The sequence below is a fragment of the Bactrocera tryoni genome, unplaced genomic scaffold, assembly GCF_016617805.1.
Source record: "Bactrocera tryoni isolate S06 unplaced genomic scaffold, CSIRO_BtryS06_freeze2 scaffold_7, whole genome shotgun sequence".
NCBI lineage: Eukaryota > Metazoa > Arthropoda > Insecta > Diptera > Tephritidae > Bactrocera > Bactrocera tryoni.
The window spans coordinates 15,952,361-15,970,785 of record NW_024396366.1 but is presented as its reverse complement, the minus strand read 5'-3'; the positions used below and the strand labels follow the sequence as shown (position 1 = coordinate 15,970,785).

The following is an 18,425-nucleotide window of genomic DNA, read 5'->3' as shown; positions in this document are numbered from 1 at the left end:
CATACTTTTCAGTTTTTTTAGCGAGAAGAACACATGAAAAATTTGAATTGTTTAACCAAAAGTTATGTAAAATATTATTGATTAAAAATAATGTAGCTCGGACATTTTCCTTTGACTTCACAAAATTACATCGATTTGTGAGAAAATAATTTTACAATTTTATTGTGCTGTGAATTTCAACCTTCAATAACTTTAACAAAAAAACAGAAATATTTATATCACGGAGTATGCGTCTGGTCCCCTTCCTAATGAAATGCTAATTTTCAAAATCGGTTATTTTGCGAAATTTTTATGGACCCCTTGACTTGGTATGACCCACATACTTTTAACATGCCATATTCACATAATGTCCTATATGCGCGATGTAAAGTCACACAGAAGTTTGAAAATCTATACACATGTATAAATATTATGATTGAAGAAGAGTAAAACTTCGGTTTTATTCAAAAAGTTTACCCCTAGGACTAGTAAATTGTACCCATGCTTTATGCTCGAAAAACTTTCTACTCTCCTTTATTGAAAGTATTTGCTCTTTCCAAATTCTGTGGTCCCAAGCCATAACAACACAACTCCACTTTTGGCCAAAATGAGTTATTATCATGGTTGGAATCTCCATACTTGATTTCACATTGTGTCAAAATCTTATAAAGATCACTCCAATAGTTAGCGAGATATTAACGAAAGAAAAACTGATCAAATCAAAGTGATTGCAAATTGCACAGGGAATAACAACACATCCCAGTGCTCTGATATCAGCTGATTTTCGCCTCACTTGTGCTTTTGTTCTCAGTTCACATTCAACAAGCGGAGCGGCTGGTTGTTCATTTTTTGCGTGCGGAAAAATAGCATATCTAACTTGTGCTTTTATTCCGAAATAAGTTTGTTGTTCGGAAACTTACATAAGTATACTTGTGTTGTTTTATCCAAAGTATTTTTTTTTCTAATGCCTACCATAACTTAAGTTGTGCTTTTGTTTCGTGCTGTGTTTCTTGTCATTAGTTAACATAACAAAAGATATGGTATTTTTCCAAAACGAATTATTTGCAACCAACAATTTAACTTGACTTGCTTTTTTATTCCAAGTGCTAGCTTCAAGAAATTGCTGAATTGTGCTTTTTTGCAGTACATATTTACATAGTGAAAATTCAAAACACAATGGAAGACCAAGGTAGGTTAAAGTTTATCCGACATTATAAGTGTTTGAAATAAGTTTTATTAAATTGTGCCACATTTTTTTGTCATTAAAGCTTCAGAAACGCGTGATTTACATCAATGGCCCTTCGAGAAAGCCAATTTTCATACGAGCCATTTTCCAGCCATAGGCGATAACTTATTCTTAAATATGTTTCACGATCCCGTTGTACCGAATGAGACATCATGTAGTGTAGATTGCGGATTTGCCACTTTTCCACGCAATTTTACAAAATTGTTCTCAACTCAGATCGTTAACTCATCTCCGCAACTATTCGAAATGGACTTTAGCAGCGATGATTCTATCAGAGATCCCGACTATATTGTTTCAAGTGCGACCTCGGAATCAGAAAAGGAGAATCAACCTGTTTATATTTCGGAGTCAATATTAGAGAGTCCATATGCCGATACTGATGAAAATGTCCAAAACTTTACTCAACCTCCCAAAAATATAAAAAAAGACAGACAATTAAATAGAAATTCGGGAAGATCGTACACCACGAAAAAAGGAAAAGTGGTTGCTGGTCGCAAGTGCCTACCTCTCGAAAGTTGCCGAAAGAAATGCGAAAGTACCTTTTGAAAAACAAAAGCACATTTTTGAGGAATATTGGAGAATGGGCGACTACAAATCAAGGCTACTTTTCATTTGTGGACTCGTCGAAATTGGCAAAAAGCTATCTGAAAAAAATCAACTAGAACGAAAATTCGACGAATAACAAACTATTATTCTGTAAATATTGATAGCGACAAAGTTGACGTGTGTAAAGGTTGTTTTTTGAAGTGCTTTGGAGAAACAAACAGTTTTTTGAGGAATGTGATTGAAAAGAAACTTAATTATCCAAAATCACCATTGGCCGATAAGAGAGGTAAGTTCACTCCAATAAACAAGCTAGACGAATCACAGGTCGAAACTATTACGCAACGTATTAATAGCTTTCCTGCCTATGAAAGTCACTATTGTCGGCGTGATTCAAGTGCTAAATATTTATGCTCCGACTTGTCAATATCAAAAATGTACAGTTTGTACTGCAAAGAGGTTGAAACTCCTATAAGTTTAGCAAAATATTCGGAAATTTTCCACACAATGAACGTAAAATTCAAACAACCGAAACTTGATACTTGTAATAAATGTGACTGCTTTAAATCCCAATTAGACCACATCAATAAAAATATGCCAGAATATACAATGTTGATTGAAAAACAAGCAAGGCATCACGCAGATGCAGATAGAGCTTTTAAATCAAAGGATTTTGATAAAGATCTGTCAAAAACTCACATAAATATAAAACGTACACATTTGATTTGCAGCAAGTTTTACCAACTCCTTACCTCAAAACCTCAGTCTGCTACTATAAGAGGCAGTTGAATACTTATAATTTAACCATATACGATTGTGAAACGAATAAGGCCTTTTGCTATATGTGGCACGAAGCAGTTGGGCAGCGAGGTGCTAACGAAATATCATCATGTATTTTCCAGCATTTAAAGAAGGTGTCAACAGACGAACATGTTGACTCAATCGTATTTTATAGCGATTCATGCGTTGGCCAAAATAAAAACTCCTTTGTGGGCTCAATGTTTATAGCTTTCTTAGAAAGCAACCCTACTATAAAAATGATTGAGCATAAGTTCCAGAGCCAGGGCATACACATATGGAGTGTGATGTGGCTCACGCCCTCATCGAACGAAAAAAGAAGAAGACTACTATGAAAATCCACCATCCACGTGATTGGTATCAATTCGTTCTTTCAGTTGGTACTAACAAAACGTTTGAAGTAATTGAAATGGAAAATAAATTTTACAAATTTGGTACAATCGCTAAAAATAAATTTAATTGGAGGAAAGTGAATGAAGATGGGGAAAAGTTTACGTGGTCTGATGTGAAGTGGCTCCGATACACTAAAAATCGCTTTGGTGGTGTAAAATACAAAACTTCGTTAGAGGATACGCAGCCTTTTAAGACACTCAATGTAATGAAGCGTGGTGTCAGCTCCTTAATCATTCGGGACCAAGATAAAATCACGGCAACTCCTCTTATATCGAAAGAGAAAAAGGAAGACTTGTTGAGCATTTTAAACTTAATCGATCCCATGTTCCATAGTTTCTACAACAACTTAAACTCAGGAAATATACAGAATATTGATCCAGACATTGGCGATACCTGTACCTCAACTGAAAACATTGAGAACGATACCTCTCAATAGGATATCCTGTCATCATAAAAATCACTGTTTTATGTTTTAAATGGTGGACATTCACGTTTAGTTCTTTATTATCATATTGCATTACTTACTATTTTTTAATTTTATTTCATATTTTTCTAATATCAACTAATTTCAAAATCTTGTTGTATGTACTATAAAATTGCTGAAGTTCCAATGTTTTATTCTTAGTTTTCACATTTCATTACAAGAGGCTAATTTGTTTAAATAAATACACTAATTTGAGTTCAATAACACTTTTATTTAAGAATGTATAATATACATATGTATATGTATGTTAATCAATGGAAATAAACTGCGGATTAATATACAACCAACTTTGACAAAAGAGCACAACTAATGTTATGCTAAACATATTTTGTTTAATATTATGGAATATCGGCATAACTTGAATTGTGTCGCCGGAGAGTACAACCTTTAGTTCAGAATAATAACACAAGTTAAGTTATGTCTTTCAATCGTGTCAAATTACTTTAGGGAAAAAAGGATTGAATCACATTTTTAAGCGTATTTTAAAAACTACAGGCACTTACCTAAGTTTTTTGGCAGTATAAGATGGATATGATATCACTTGAGATATTTAAAAAAAAAATTCCGGGATTCCTTCAAAAACTTTTTTCAAATTTTACTTTGAATCTTTAAAATGCTCTACTGAAAAATCAAAAAAACACACTTGTGCTGTTATGGCTTGTGATCACAGAAATGTAGCTTCCCTCGGCAGTTCGGGGATTTTGCTTAGAGGCTCAACAACCTTGTCACCCTTCTATGTATTTGTACAAAATAACTGACTAAAATAATTTAAAACTATAAATTTTTTTGTTTTAAATTTGGTTTTTTAATCAATATTTTTCCTAAATAAACGTGCTAAAGTTCAATTACAACTGCTTGATAGTAGATGAAAATTTTTAATACTCCAGTCACCCCACTGACATAGAGATGAAAACCGTAATACCACAAAAAAATTTTAGTTTGACAACATTTCTACCGAAACATTTTTTAATGGGTTGAGTTGAAAACCAAAATACCCAATTTCAAAACATCAGCCAAAATGCAGCAGGGTTGAAACTTAATATTTATCAAAGAGAAATTATATTTAGTAGTACTAAAAAATTAAATTATTTAAACACACTACTTTTTATTTTGTAAAATCACACACAACTGTTTATTGTTAAGAGTTGTGCCACATCATTTTTAACTGACAACGTTACCAAGCCTATGAGTATTTCGTGACACATTCTAGTGCGCAGGTAGGTTTTGTCTTAAGTTTCAATTAGAGGAACTGTGCTCTCCACTAGCATTAGTGTGAGTAATACCAGAGAATATGAAGTAATATAGAATGCGCATCATGGCAAATGACAAAATTACAGTTTCGGGTGCGGGCGGTAAGCAACAGGGGGAATTTGGTTAGCAGAACTTGAACAACGGAATTATGTTAAATACATTGCGAAAATATGCATGAAGTTAAACTTTTGGAACGTCGCGCCTATTGGTAAATTCTTGGTACCTATTCGTAACATGTTGTGTTTTTTGTTGTTGGCTTTTTGAAAGAATCAATGGTTTGTATTTGCGATCAAGTCTATTTTTGTATTTAGGAGTAAAAACAAAAATGCAGAAGCAATGACGCTTTGCAGTGCATATTTCAAAAGAATTTTAGCATTGAATTGACTTTTGTTTTTGAATATGCTCTGGTTAGAGCATGTGTGCATATGTTGATATGCGATTGATCTTCTACGTGAATGGATGTATGCTCCCTTGCGCTTGAAACTAATTTTGATTTTTGTTTGTATACATACATTCTATCGGGTGATTTTTTAAGAGCTTGATAACTTTTTAAAAAAAAAAAACGCATAAAATTTGCAAAATCTCATCGGTTCTTTATTTGAAACGTTAGATTGGTTCATGACATTTACTTTTTGAAGATAATTTCATTTAAATGTTGACCGCGGCTGCGTCTTAGGTGGTCCATTCGGAAAGTCCAATTTTGGGCAACTTTTCGAGCATTTCGGCCGGAATAGCCCGAATTTCTTCGGAAATGTTGTCTTCCAAAGCTGGAATAGTTGCTGGCTTATTTCTGTAGACTTTAGACTTGACGTAGCCCCACAAAAAATAGTCTAAAAGGCGTTAAATCATCGCATGATCTTGGTAGGCCAACTTACGGGTCCATTTCTTGAGATGAATTGTTCTCCGAAGTTTTCCCTCAAAATGGCCATAGAATCGCGAGCTGTGTGGCATGTAGCGCCATTTTGTTGAAACCACATGTCAACCAAGTTCAGTTCTTCCATTTTTGGCAACAAAAAGTTTGTTAGCATCTTGGTTGACATGTGGTTTCAACAAGATGGCGCTACATGCCACACAGCTCGCGATTCTATGGCCATTTTGAAGGAAAACTTCGGAGAACAATTCATCTCAAGAAATAGACCCGTAAGTTGGCCACCAAGATCATGCGATTTAACGCCTTTAGACTATTTTTGTGGGGCTACGTCAAGTCTAAAGTCTACAGAAATAAGCCAGCAACTATTCCAGCTTTGGAAGACAACATTTCCGAAGAAATTCGGGCTATTCCGGCCGAAATGCTCGAAAAAGTTGCCCAAAATTGGACTTTCCGAATGGACCACCTAAGACGCAGCCGCGGTCAACATTTAAATGAAATTATCTTCAAAAAGTAAATGTCATGAACCAATCTAACGTTTCAAATAAAGAACCGATGAGATTTTGCAAATTTAATGCGTTTTTTTTTTTTAAAAAGTTATCAAGCTCTTAAAAAATCACCCGATATATTTTGACGTGGTTGATCCCAATTTAAAATTTTTACAAATATTTTTACGTGGCTTGTTCCAAATAAACTTATTTGTATACATACTCCAAATTTTTAATTGTTTTTGTATCTACATTGAAATTGCAGTGGTATGACCGCAATTCAAAATACTACAAGGACAAATAAAAATAGTGCAAGGTCGGGAATTAAATGTTGTGTGCGCAGTTGCCAAAAATCAAAAAGATACTGGCCCAATTTAAAATTATTTAAATTTCCCGCTGCCGATCTTATTTTCGGTCAAATTTGGCGGGAAAAATGCAATGTGGCAAATGAAGGTTATGACAAAAAACTTTATATTTGTCATAATCACTTCAGCAGCACGTTCATCGGGAAAATTTTTTTTAAAATGATGCAATTCCAACATTAAATTTGGATGAAGATCTTTTATTTGCTGATGAAGACCTTGTGGAACCAGATATTCCCTCGAAGCGATGATGTTATGTGCAATAACTGTGAAAAAAAAATACAAGAATATCTAATTTTTATATAAAAAAATACAGCGATTTATTAAGGAAATTTAGAAAAATCAAAGCAAAGCTGAGAACTAAGGAACTCCCTATTTTGAAATCTAGAAAGGCAAATTTAAGGATGTTGCAAAACTCAATTGACTCTTTAAAAAATATAAGTTCTGAGCCCAAAACATTTTGCAAGCTGCTGGTAAGCACGAGGCCAAAGGAATATTCTGATGATGTGAAATATTTGGCACAAAATATATTTTATATTTCACAGTCAACTTATTCCTTTCTAAGGAATAAATTAAATTTAAATTTGCCACACATAAGCACTTTAAATCGGTAGGCTCCAATAAACCTTCAACCTGGTATCAAAAATGTCGCCTTCGATTCCATCAAGAGTATGTGTTTAGAATTAAAAGAAAAAAATGAAAATCACTTGGTACTTTTGATGGACGAAATGGTAATTCGAAAGGAATTAAGATATAATTCAAAACTGGATTTGATTGACGGATTTAAATGTACAAGCTTCGAGAAAACAAATAAAATTGGTAAGCAGGTATGCGTTTTTATGCTGAAATCAATGTTCTCTAATTGGAGTTCAATTTTAAATTATTTTGTTTCTGAGAACGGATTAACCTCAAATATTTTATGTGGAATTATTAAAGAAATTCTGAGAATGATAAGTGGCTTTGGCATAAATATAAATGTACTAGTTTGCGATCAGGGATCGTCTAATCGAAAATGCTTTTCCAATTTTGGGGTTAGTACAGAAAAGCCTTTTTTTTTAATTTTGAAGGCAAAAACATTTACTGTATGTTTGATTTCCCACATTTGATTAAGTCGTTACTGAATGGATTGCTGAAGTGTGACCTTGAAACACCCGATGGCATTGTAAGTTTTAAAGTCATACAAGAGTTGTGGGAACGAGAGGAAAACTGCAATACCAAGATGTGCCCAAAGTTGACTAGACAACACATATTTCTAAACTCATTTGAAAAAAATGCGAGTTAAATTTGCAACGCAAGTGTTTAGCAAAACAGTTGAAGCTGCTATTAAAACTACTTGCGATACATCGGGTTTCAAGCAAACTCCACAAGCGCTAGCTTTATCAACGCCTGAATTTATTTCAAAAATTTACAAAATTTTTGATAGCATGAATAGTGGATCATTATACTCAGATAATTGTTATCGGTCTGCTATTCAACTCAACAAAGAACCACATAAATTTATTCAATTACTAGCTGACCCGACGAACTTCGCACCGCCTAGTTATTGGAGGCATATTTAGTAAGTCACAAACACACGACACAATACTTTTTTAATTTTATTAAAATTTGCTGCTTTTAGATTTTTAGGAATATTAAAGAATTGTAGTATAGATGCACAGCAAAGAAACGTTAACATTTCAAGTGACATTTTACCATAGACAATTTTTTTTGAGTGAATACTGACAAATATTTACACTATAACTATCAAACTACATCTGTCGTTTTTTTTTTGACGATGGCCATGGTTAGGAAAAGAAGAAGAACTACATCTGTCATCGAGAAAATAAAGAATTCAAACAACTATAATATAGTTATAGTGAAGCTACATATCCCTCAACTCCTTAAAATGCATTGTCCGTTTTGTAAAAAGTGGATGGAACGGCAGAAAAAAAATAATAACTGTCCAGATTGTATTAAATTATTATTAAGATGCGACGAATGCTACAACATAATCGCTGTTACCTTCAGATTTTGTACCAAGTGTGGTAAGAATGTAGAACGAATAATACGCGTGAACAGGGCAAAAGCACAAAAAAATACACAAAACACGTTTCTACAATGCCATCTTCATCATCTGAGGAGACATTCTGTGAATTAAATTTATCGGCCGAAGACATACAGGACATTCAAGTTATTGAAGACAGCCAAAAGCCCAACATCAACAATGTTCTGGTAGATATTGATGTTATTGAAGACAGCCAGCAGCTCAACATTGATAATGTTCTGATCGAATCAGATTTGTCCGAGTCGCCTAGTGCTTCCACCATATTATCATGTCCTGGCGAGCCAAGTGGTTCCCAAGTAGATGGAAATAAAGAGTTACTAATACACATTGACATTAAGGATCCAAATGCACATATTATATACATATTAAGTCATTTATATATATTTATACACTTCATATACAAAAATTTAAAATTTTCTTGGATGTGCTCGTTTCTGGACTGTGAACATGATAAACAAATCTTTGCTTAAATTAAATACAACACAGTTATGATCATATACAGTTAATTAATAAAGTGCTTTCTGGTAGACAATATTTTTAGTTTTTTTTTCGGTGCTTAAATAAATAAGGATGTTGGTTTTCCGACACGCGAACACGCAACGTATAATTGGTCATGTGCGAAACAGGGAAACTCTAAGTTTATTCCGCAAACTTGCAACGATTGGCCTTGCGATTTATTTATGGTCATCGCAAACGCCAAACGCACGGGAAATTGCAACCTCTTAAAATCAAATGGCAAATCCGTTGGATTCATAGGTATTCGTGGGATTAAGACATCCTCTCCTTTGTATTTTCCTTTGATTATTTTAGCTTCGATGATGTTATTCATGAGTTTCTTCACAACCAATCTCGTTCCATTGCAAAGTCGAGGTTGATTAATATTACGCAGCATGATGACAACTGACCCTACTTTTAATTTCAAATTATATGGTGGTAGTCCAGGCAAGTCCAATGAATTTAAAAATTTTGTAGGATAGTTGACTACGTCATCCTGGTTTGTGGCCGTGTCAACTGATTTGTACGTAAACAACTCTCCTTGAGATCATCGACATCTTTGTTTTTTGCTGCCAATATTGCTCGTTCACTTAGCCAATCGTGGTTATTATATTGTTGTTTAATGTCCGGAAAAACACGCTGAATAAGCTCCTTTTTCGATTCTGTGAAGTGACAGAAATCTGTGGGAAAAGTCATTAATCCGGTCGAGCTGTCAACTGCGACCTTACCATTACCAATATCCAGCAACTGCTTCGAAAACACAGTCGCAGTTTGATCTTGTTGCAAAAACACTCGCATGTTAGTAGTTAATTGTAGTGTCTTTACGTGCCGCCACAAATTTGATGATTTTAGACATGCGTTTATTTCGTCAGCAACAGTCGATCGAGGAATTACTGGAAGAGTCTGACGAAAATCACCTGACAACAGTATCATAGCTCCACCAAAAATGTTTTGGTTATCACGTAAATCTTTTAACGTCCTATCTAGTGCCTCCAGCGACCTCTTGTGGGCCATTGTGCATTCGTCCCAAATTATCAATTTGCATACTTGGAGAGTCTTCGCCATAGCGCTATTTTTGGCAATGTTGCAAACTGGCGTTTCGTTGATATGCATGTTTAATGGTAGTTTTGAGGCTGAATGTGCAGTTCGTCCGCCTTCTTATAAAGTTGCTGCTATTCCAGATGAAGCCAACGCTAGGGCTACCTCATTTTGCGATCGGATCTTTGCTAATAGCTATGAAATTAGGAACGTTTTCCCAGTATCCCCAGGAGAATCAAGAAAGTAAGTCCCCCCAGACCCACTGTTTACAGCTTGTGTTAAACGATCGAGTTGTGCGAACTGCTTCGGTCATAGCTTGAGTATCGTACTGGAGTTCTCATTGCAACTCATGGTTTAATGCATCTTGCATAGCACGATTGGGTGCTGTCAGGCCCAAACACGACAATACTTTATTTGCCATCAACAAACACATATCTTCTATTATGATCAATGTGTCATTGTAAATCTCTGCCGTAATTTCCAATGTAGGATTCAAAGTTACACAACGCACGCGATGCAACACATCCTCAGACATGTCATCTCTATATTACATCCACAAATCATTCGGATTTGAGGGGAAACATGTCGATACTATAATCGCAAACAGTGTGCGAATTTGATGCGGCGATGAAGATATCACGGAGTCCTTGAGCGTATCATCCCAATGCGAATCGTTTTCAAGCAACCGTAATAATTGACACGCCTCACGGTAAGTCGCACACGGAAGTCCATCAACTGTTCGCAATTGTTGAAAAGATGTCGGCCCAGGAACATTCACCAATAACAATCTAAGATAATAACATTCATCGTTATTAGGATGTACTGTATATATACGGCCTATAGCATCTGTGGCAAATACATTTTCATATCCTTCAAGTGGTGTTCCTTGTTTACGACGCTGAAAAGACTTTGATGATGCGTAATATTTTCAAGGCCAAATTTATGACGGGAATTTTCTAATTTATAGGGAAGATTTAAATACTCGTATATCTTTCTTACAAAACATTTATGAATTCATTGCATGCATTTAAATACTTTGCGGTTAAAAAGAATAAATATAAATTTGCGATATTTTTATGTACTTATACAAATGTAAAAAAAACCCAATTTATAAACTAGATTATTACATTTAATACTTCTAAATGGCACTGCTTAGCTGAAATCAAGTGCGATATTCCTCTAGATGTAATTAAGTCAATTCCTAAGTTTGTTGGGCGGTCTGACGAGTACGTGGCATGGAGGCATGGCGTAGACGCGTTCGAGCTGTTTAAACCATTTAATGGAATTACCAAGCGGTAACGATCAGCAGAAATAAAATAAAGCGTGCAGCTAAGGTAGTGCTAGTGTTTCACAACACAGTACTCAATTTCGACACAATAATAGCTCGAATAAATAGCTCATACGCAGATAAAACTTCGTTACGTCTTTTGACGGAAAACCTCGAAATGGAAAATCAGGGCAATGCACTCCACGCCTTCATTTCTGACTTGAAAAAGCCCCTTTGGATAAAACTTCGCTGCGTGTTTTGAGGCAAGCCCTCGAAATGGAAAGTCAGGGCAAACGCACTCCACGCCTTCATTTCTGAATTGAAAAAGCGCCTTAAGTCCTTGTTTTTCTGGCAAAGCAGAAAGATTTAGCGACTGCATTGGCACTAGTCAGAGAAGCATAACGCTAAATATACCAGACCAGTCAAAATGACTGTTTTTGGTATTTCAATTTAAAATTCCTAGTACGTGTACGTTGTTAACTCGGCTATAATCGCGTAAGCGGTGTCTACACCAGTTAAGAAGAAGAAGAAGTACGTGTAATATTTTTTTTCTAGTTATAACTAAAGAATTAATTTTATAAAGTTTATATTACTGTATATACATATGTATTTAAACCCCATTAAACACTTCCTCTTTAAGAACAGTCATTTTGACTGGTTTGGTATAAATAGGTATACTTCAATCGCTGCTATATCTAGTGTTAAGCATAGAGTGTAGTATGTTTTCGGCATCCAACGCCATAGCTATTGCAGAAATAGAATACACTTACGTAATATTTATTAATTATAAAAAAATCCAAGCAATTAAAGTATTATTGCTGTGACAGTAAGAACGTCACAGATGTGGATAGCCCCTACATCCATCAAAAAGAATTCAAAAGCATTATATTGAAAATAATAAAAGTGTTTTCGACCTCTAACGAAGCGTTGTCATTCAATACCTCATTGATTGCTACAATCCGCACTATAGATTGCGAACCCATATGCTTCAAATTATACCGTTACCCTATGGGAGTTTCAGATTTCTTAAACAACGAAATGAAACTGTTCAAATATCATTGAATTTGCATACTTATCAGCAAAGCCGAAATACAATTAAAAATTAATATCTATTTTCAAACATACATGTATGCATGCACATAAACATAGTCATGCATGAATTGATAACACTTATTTAACAAATTATTTATTTAATGGAAAAGTTAATAATGAAATTGAAAGATATATTAATATTAAGTTAGAGTTATCTCGAACTCGTGCGCGTGGATATCTACTCGTGTCGCGGTGTTGCAATCAAATCGCTTGACAGTCGAGGAGAGGGTTGCCTCCCCTTACAGTTCGGCCTTTCCTGAAACTTCGGAGCGACCTCGCTCCGCTGCCGATGGTCGCTGGTTTCGTCGTCATCATACATTTGTGGTAACGAGCACCACGGTTTAATTTTATCGCTAGCGTATACGGAGGAGTATTGGCGTTGCGTTCGTTGGGACCCAGGAATATCCTGCACCACGTAACGATCATGGTTTAGTACTTGGGTAACTTCAAATGGGCCTTTGTACCGTGGTTCCAATTTGCGTGACGAACCTGTACTTGGCGCCTCATGTTCGACGACAACCAAATCGTTGATGCTATATTTGGTTGGTGATGCGTGCTTTTTATCGAATCGTTGTTTAGCTTTGAAGCGTTCTTCTTTTATACGTTCTGCTGCTGCCGCTCGGAGTTCGTCTAAATTATCGTATGATGTATCGTCGTGTTGCATTACAAGGACGATCTTATTTTGGAGTATATCGCGTGGTTGAAAACCGAAGAGTAACTCTTGAGGTATTCGCGACGTTGTCTTATTTCTCATACTGTTGATTGACCACTGGATGGTTCGAAGCGATTCATCCCAGCGTTTATCGTTGTTTACTGATGGTAAGAGCATTGATAGAATGGTTCGATTACAACGCTCGACCATTCCATTAGCTCGAGGTGTTCTCACAGCATTAGAGATGTGGTTAATGTTGTTCAAAGTCGTTGGAGGTAAACGCCGTCCCACGATCAGATATGATACGTTCGGGCATACCCAAGAAGCTGCTAATTTCGTTGAATACGTCGATAACGTGTTTTGTCGCTGTACTTTTAACCGCCCGTATGGCAACAAAGCGTGTAAAGGCGTCGAATATTAATATACGACTTTACGAAATTTCGCATACGAGCAAACCACATATGCTCACCTATACGTTGGAGCGTTTTATCTAAACCGAGATGTCTAGCTTTGTCATGCGCATTGTGCACAACTTGCCAGCGTAAAGCTTTTGGAACTACCCAGGCGTGTCTTTCATTAACTACTTTGAACAACCTACCGTTTTTGAGGGTAAAATCTTTCGTTGTAGCTTTGTCGCCTCGCCGTATTTTGTCGACTATTTCTCTGGTGTGTTCATCCTGCAACTGCATGCCAAACAGCCAATCTTCTTCAGAAATCTGTACCTTGTCGGTTCGTAGCGATGCTGTTTCAATTTCGTGTGATGCTTCAACAGGAAAACGACTTAATGCATCTACATGCGCCATTCGCTGCCCACTACGATGGTCAATTTCAAGATCATAGTCCTGAATACGCAACCACCACCTAGCGATTCGCGGCACTAGCTCACGTTTCTTCATTGTTGTTTTTATAGCGTTACAGTCAGTAATCAATTTTATTTTTTTACCGTAAATATAGTATCTAAATCTTTCGATGGATTCGACAACCGTGAGCGTTTCCAGCTCGTAGCTATGATAATGTTTTTCCGCGTGCGTAGTCGCGCGACTTTAGTATATGACTGGTTTCCAGTCTTCGTTTTCCTTTTGCAATAGAACACCGGTCAGACCAATCGAACTCGCGTCAGTATGTACTTGTTGTTGTGCATCAACCCGGAATGCAGTCATCACTGGTCGAGACGCTAAAATTGTTTTCAGTTTATTAAACGCACTTTCTTGATCTTCTGCCCATATGAATGGTTCGTTTTTATGAAGTAAACGAATTAGCGGGGCGGCTATCAACGCATAAGCTGGCACAAATTTACGAAAGTACCCGCTCAGACCGAGAAACTGCCGAACTTCGACTACACTTGTTGGCGTTTTGTAATCTCGTATCGGAAGGGTTTTAACTAGTCCTGGCGCAATACCGTCAGGTGTCAACTCATGACCCAGAAATTGTATACTGTTTTTCAAAAACTCGCATTTTTGTATATTTAACGTTACGTTTGCGTCGCGAAGAGCACTCAACATTCGATGTAATTTTTCATACATTTCGTTTACCGTTTGACTTCCGATTAATATATCGTCCATATAGTTCATCATATCGTTACACTTAACACGCTCTTTAATTTTGGCAATTAATCCCGAAAATACGACTGGCGCATATTTAAGTGCAAAGGGCATTCGTTTAAATTCGAACAATCCTTCCGTTGTTACGAAAGCAGTATATTTTTGACTATCTTTCGCAATCGGTATTTGGTAATACCCACTATTTAAGTCGAGCACAGTAAAATACACGTATTGCTTTGCGATTTGCAACTGTTCCTCAATGTTTGGCATTGGAAAAACTTTCAACGCATAAACGCTCACTACCGTTTTTCTTTTTAACTAGAATCATTGGACTCGCATATTCAGAATTTGATTTTGTAATAATATTACACGCTAATAGTTCGTTAATCATTTCCGCGATGATTTTCTTTTCAGGTTCAGGAACCCGAAATGGGTTCTGCGCGATAGGAACGTCAGTATCAAGATCTATGGACATCTCCACTAAATCGGTTTTGCCTATTTCATGCATGTTTATTGCAAAAATATCACCGTAACTATTCAACAGTTCAACTAAATCATTTTTAGCACTTAACTCGCTTATACCGCCTTTTATATCATCGATAGTAAATTTATTACCGCTTGCAAAAGTTATACGACCATCTACAATAACAGCCCGCATATCATTAAAAAGGTCTTGGCCCAGCAGTAGATCTGCTGTTAGGAGTTGATCATCTACGACATATAATATAACGTCCCGCTTTAGGTTTTCAATTTGTATTTGTACACGAATTTTCGCGTGGGCGTATATAATACCACCACAAAAACCACTTATTTTTAATGCGCATTTTTCTTGTTCACATTTTAAGTTCTTTGCTACCGTAGCTCTGACCATGCAGCACTCACTGCCCGTATCAATAAATGCCATTAATTGTTGACCGTTTACAACAACACATTGCTCAAAAATGTTATTCGTTATTGTTTCTCGCGCTATATTCGTTTTTCTCACTACGGTTTTCTTTTTCCCGCAATTTTCCGGTTCAGTTTTAGGATGCACTTTATCCGACTGACTGCATGTTAATTTTAATGCAATCGAACGTGTTTCAGTAATAAAAGCGCTTCTTTGTGCCTAAAGTGAATAAAATCGGGTTAAAACTTGCTTGTTTAACTAATACCAGGATTTTTAAATATCCAGCTGACATTGTAGTGCTAATGGTATGTGAGGTACCTTAACGAAATTAAGATATCGTCTTTTTCTATTATTAATATGTAGTAATGACAAAAATAGATAAAAGCGGTTCAATACTACCTCTATTTCTGATATACATACATATGTAGCTAATACGAGTATAAGATTTTCAAATGTCCGGTTGTTATTGTACCGTATACCATATATTAAACAATATCTAAGATATTTTAACAAAATTAAAATACAATATTGCATATTTAATGCCATAAATGTGTGCTATAGGTCTACACATTACCCAAATCCCCATAGTGGTATATAATGCTTTTGAGTTATACAAATTGGGACAAAAACGCAACCGGAAATTGTTATTAAATTTTCCGTGGAAGTGATATTTAAAAAAATGTTTTTTGTTGAATTGGTTGAACTGCCCTTCATTACTATGCCAAATATGAACGCGATCTGTCAACCAGTTTGTTTACAGCAGCTGCTTAAGTACACCTCAGTAGTGCATTGCATTTGATCGTCAGTCAAAAGATTTTAGCGGATATTTTGCATATGAAACACGGCTAGTCCCGCTAAAGTTGAATTTTTACGCATCTCAATATGAAATTAACTCGTGATGGAATTAAATAAAAAAACTAGTGCGTGGAGTCTCTACGCGCGGAAGAAGTTAAACTTCTTAGTGATATTCCAGAAAAGACGCTTGTTGACAAAGGCATGCTCGGGGAGATGTTACGGCGTCTGTTTTTATGAATGAAGCGAGGTCGCTTGTGGAATTTGCGGCTGTGTTTATGAATGAAATCGTCTTTGTTGTAAAATTAACTATATTTGATTAAATATCCAAATTGACTATAAATATTACTATGCATGCGTTCATACAAAATTATACTCATATCATAATTATGTTTATATGTCAATATTGTATTGCTGAGGGCAAAACCCAAAAGCATACATACATATTTATGTATATGCATACATTGCACATACAAGCGATTCCCTGGTTGAAAGCAAAAATTTAAACAAGCAGAACGAAATTCTTTACATTCGTTGGGAGTGTAATCATGGGCATGCGTACATATATTTATGTCTCTTCATATTCTCTGCTTAGGCATACATGCCACGTATTAATATGCCGAAAATACATACTACGTAAGTGTATTTATTTCTCTTCACAGCGTGAATTCTGTGGTAGTGAGGAGAATTTCTTACTACAAATCTAACAAATGTTCACTGTCGAACCTGCAACTTCTCTATGCTTTAAGTTCTCTGCTTTACTCTCGTTCTTTTTCTCTCTCGCACTCATCCTTCTCTGTTGCTCTTCTCCTTCCGAGTTGCGTTAATCGTTCAACGCTATTCTCCCTCCACTGAAGCGGTAAACGTTTAACGCAACCTTTTCCGAAGTCGCCTAAGAAGTTTCACTTCAATAACACTGTCCAACAGCATTTTTGGAACAGAATAGCGACCCTATAATTCTGAAAGGGTATGTTGAGTAGATCATTTTCGTAGAACAAACTTATGGTCCAGCACGTCTGAGTTTTTTTTTACAGTGGGTCAAACTTTTCATTTTTTGGTCGAAGGGAGCATTATACTATATGAAAAAAATGTTGTAAGTTAATGTCTGAGAGAATTCTTATGGTAAGAGTTGTATTGTGGAATTGTATGAGGATTATTTTTGTGGAAGATCTTAACCCTCTAACTCGTTTCATTAGGGGTCAATTTGACCCTTTTTTCGAGAAAATCAAAAAATATCCTTTAAAAAAGGACATTTAAGGATTAAAATATTCTACGAAAATGTTTGGCGGAAAATTTCAGTGGGGGTCACCAAAGACACCATTGTTGTAAATAAAGCTCTTTACGATTGATAAAAAAATTATAATTTTGTTTTAATAGTGGTTTATTATAGTATGTACATATTTATTTTTTTGCTTCAGCAGTAGTAGGACAATGGATTAAAGATTAAACTTAATATGCTTTCCTGTATTTAGCTTGACGTGAATGTTCCGATGTGTCAAGGTTTCTGTACAAGCCCCATACGTATTCAGCAAGCATAACACTTTGGGATTTCCCTTTGAATCTTTCTTCCAATACCTTTATATCCTGATGAAACCTTTCACCGTGTTCATCTGAAACCGCTCCAAGGTTTTCTTTAAAAAAATTGAAATGAGAGTGCAGAAAATGCAGCTTTAGTGACATCTTAACGCCAATATTGTTAAAAACCGATTAGCATGCTTTCAATATTTTCTGCATAGTTTTGTGCTTTTGAGTTTCCAAAGAATTCTGATATAACCAGCTGCATAAAGTCAAATGCTGTCTTTTGCATATCCCACAGATGACCATAAAATTCTTCATCTTGTAATAATTTTCTTATATCGGGTCCAACAGGCATTCCTAGAAAAGGTAGTTTACATTAAATGAAATAAATTATTTCTTAAAACCGTATTTTACCTTCTTTTAATTTTGCTGCAGATAATCTGGGTAAAATTGTTTGAAAGCGTTTGAAAGCATATCCTTGTGTATTTAAGCTTTTAATAAAATTTTTCACCACAACTTAATATGCAGCGGTGGAAGTATGACCTTATCTTTTGGGACAAGAGATTCATGGATTACATTTAAGTCACCAATAATATTTTCTTTACGTTCTTCGAAATATTTAATATGATAATGGCTGCTGGTAACACGTGAATCCATTTACAAAGAAAGCACATATATTTTGTGTATC

At 35.6% G+C, this 18,425-nt stretch overlaps 2 protein-coding genes and 1 pseudogene across 8 annotated transcripts in view; 1 reads left to right on the top strand and 2 right to left on the bottom strand.

Moving 5' to 3' along the window:
* The window catches only part of LOC120781558 (protein abrupt-like), a 259,465-nt gene that overhangs the window by 123,058 nt on the left and 117,982 nt on the right, over positions 1–18,425 (bottom strand). The gene's annotated exons all lie outside the window — the stretch shown is intronic.
* The window catches only part of LOC120781562, a 48,759-nt gene that overhangs the window by 27,380 nt on the left and 2,954 nt on the right, over positions 1–18,425 (top strand). The window lies entirely within an intron of this gene.
* On the bottom strand, positions 17,583–18,411 carry LOC120781561 (annotated as a pseudogene).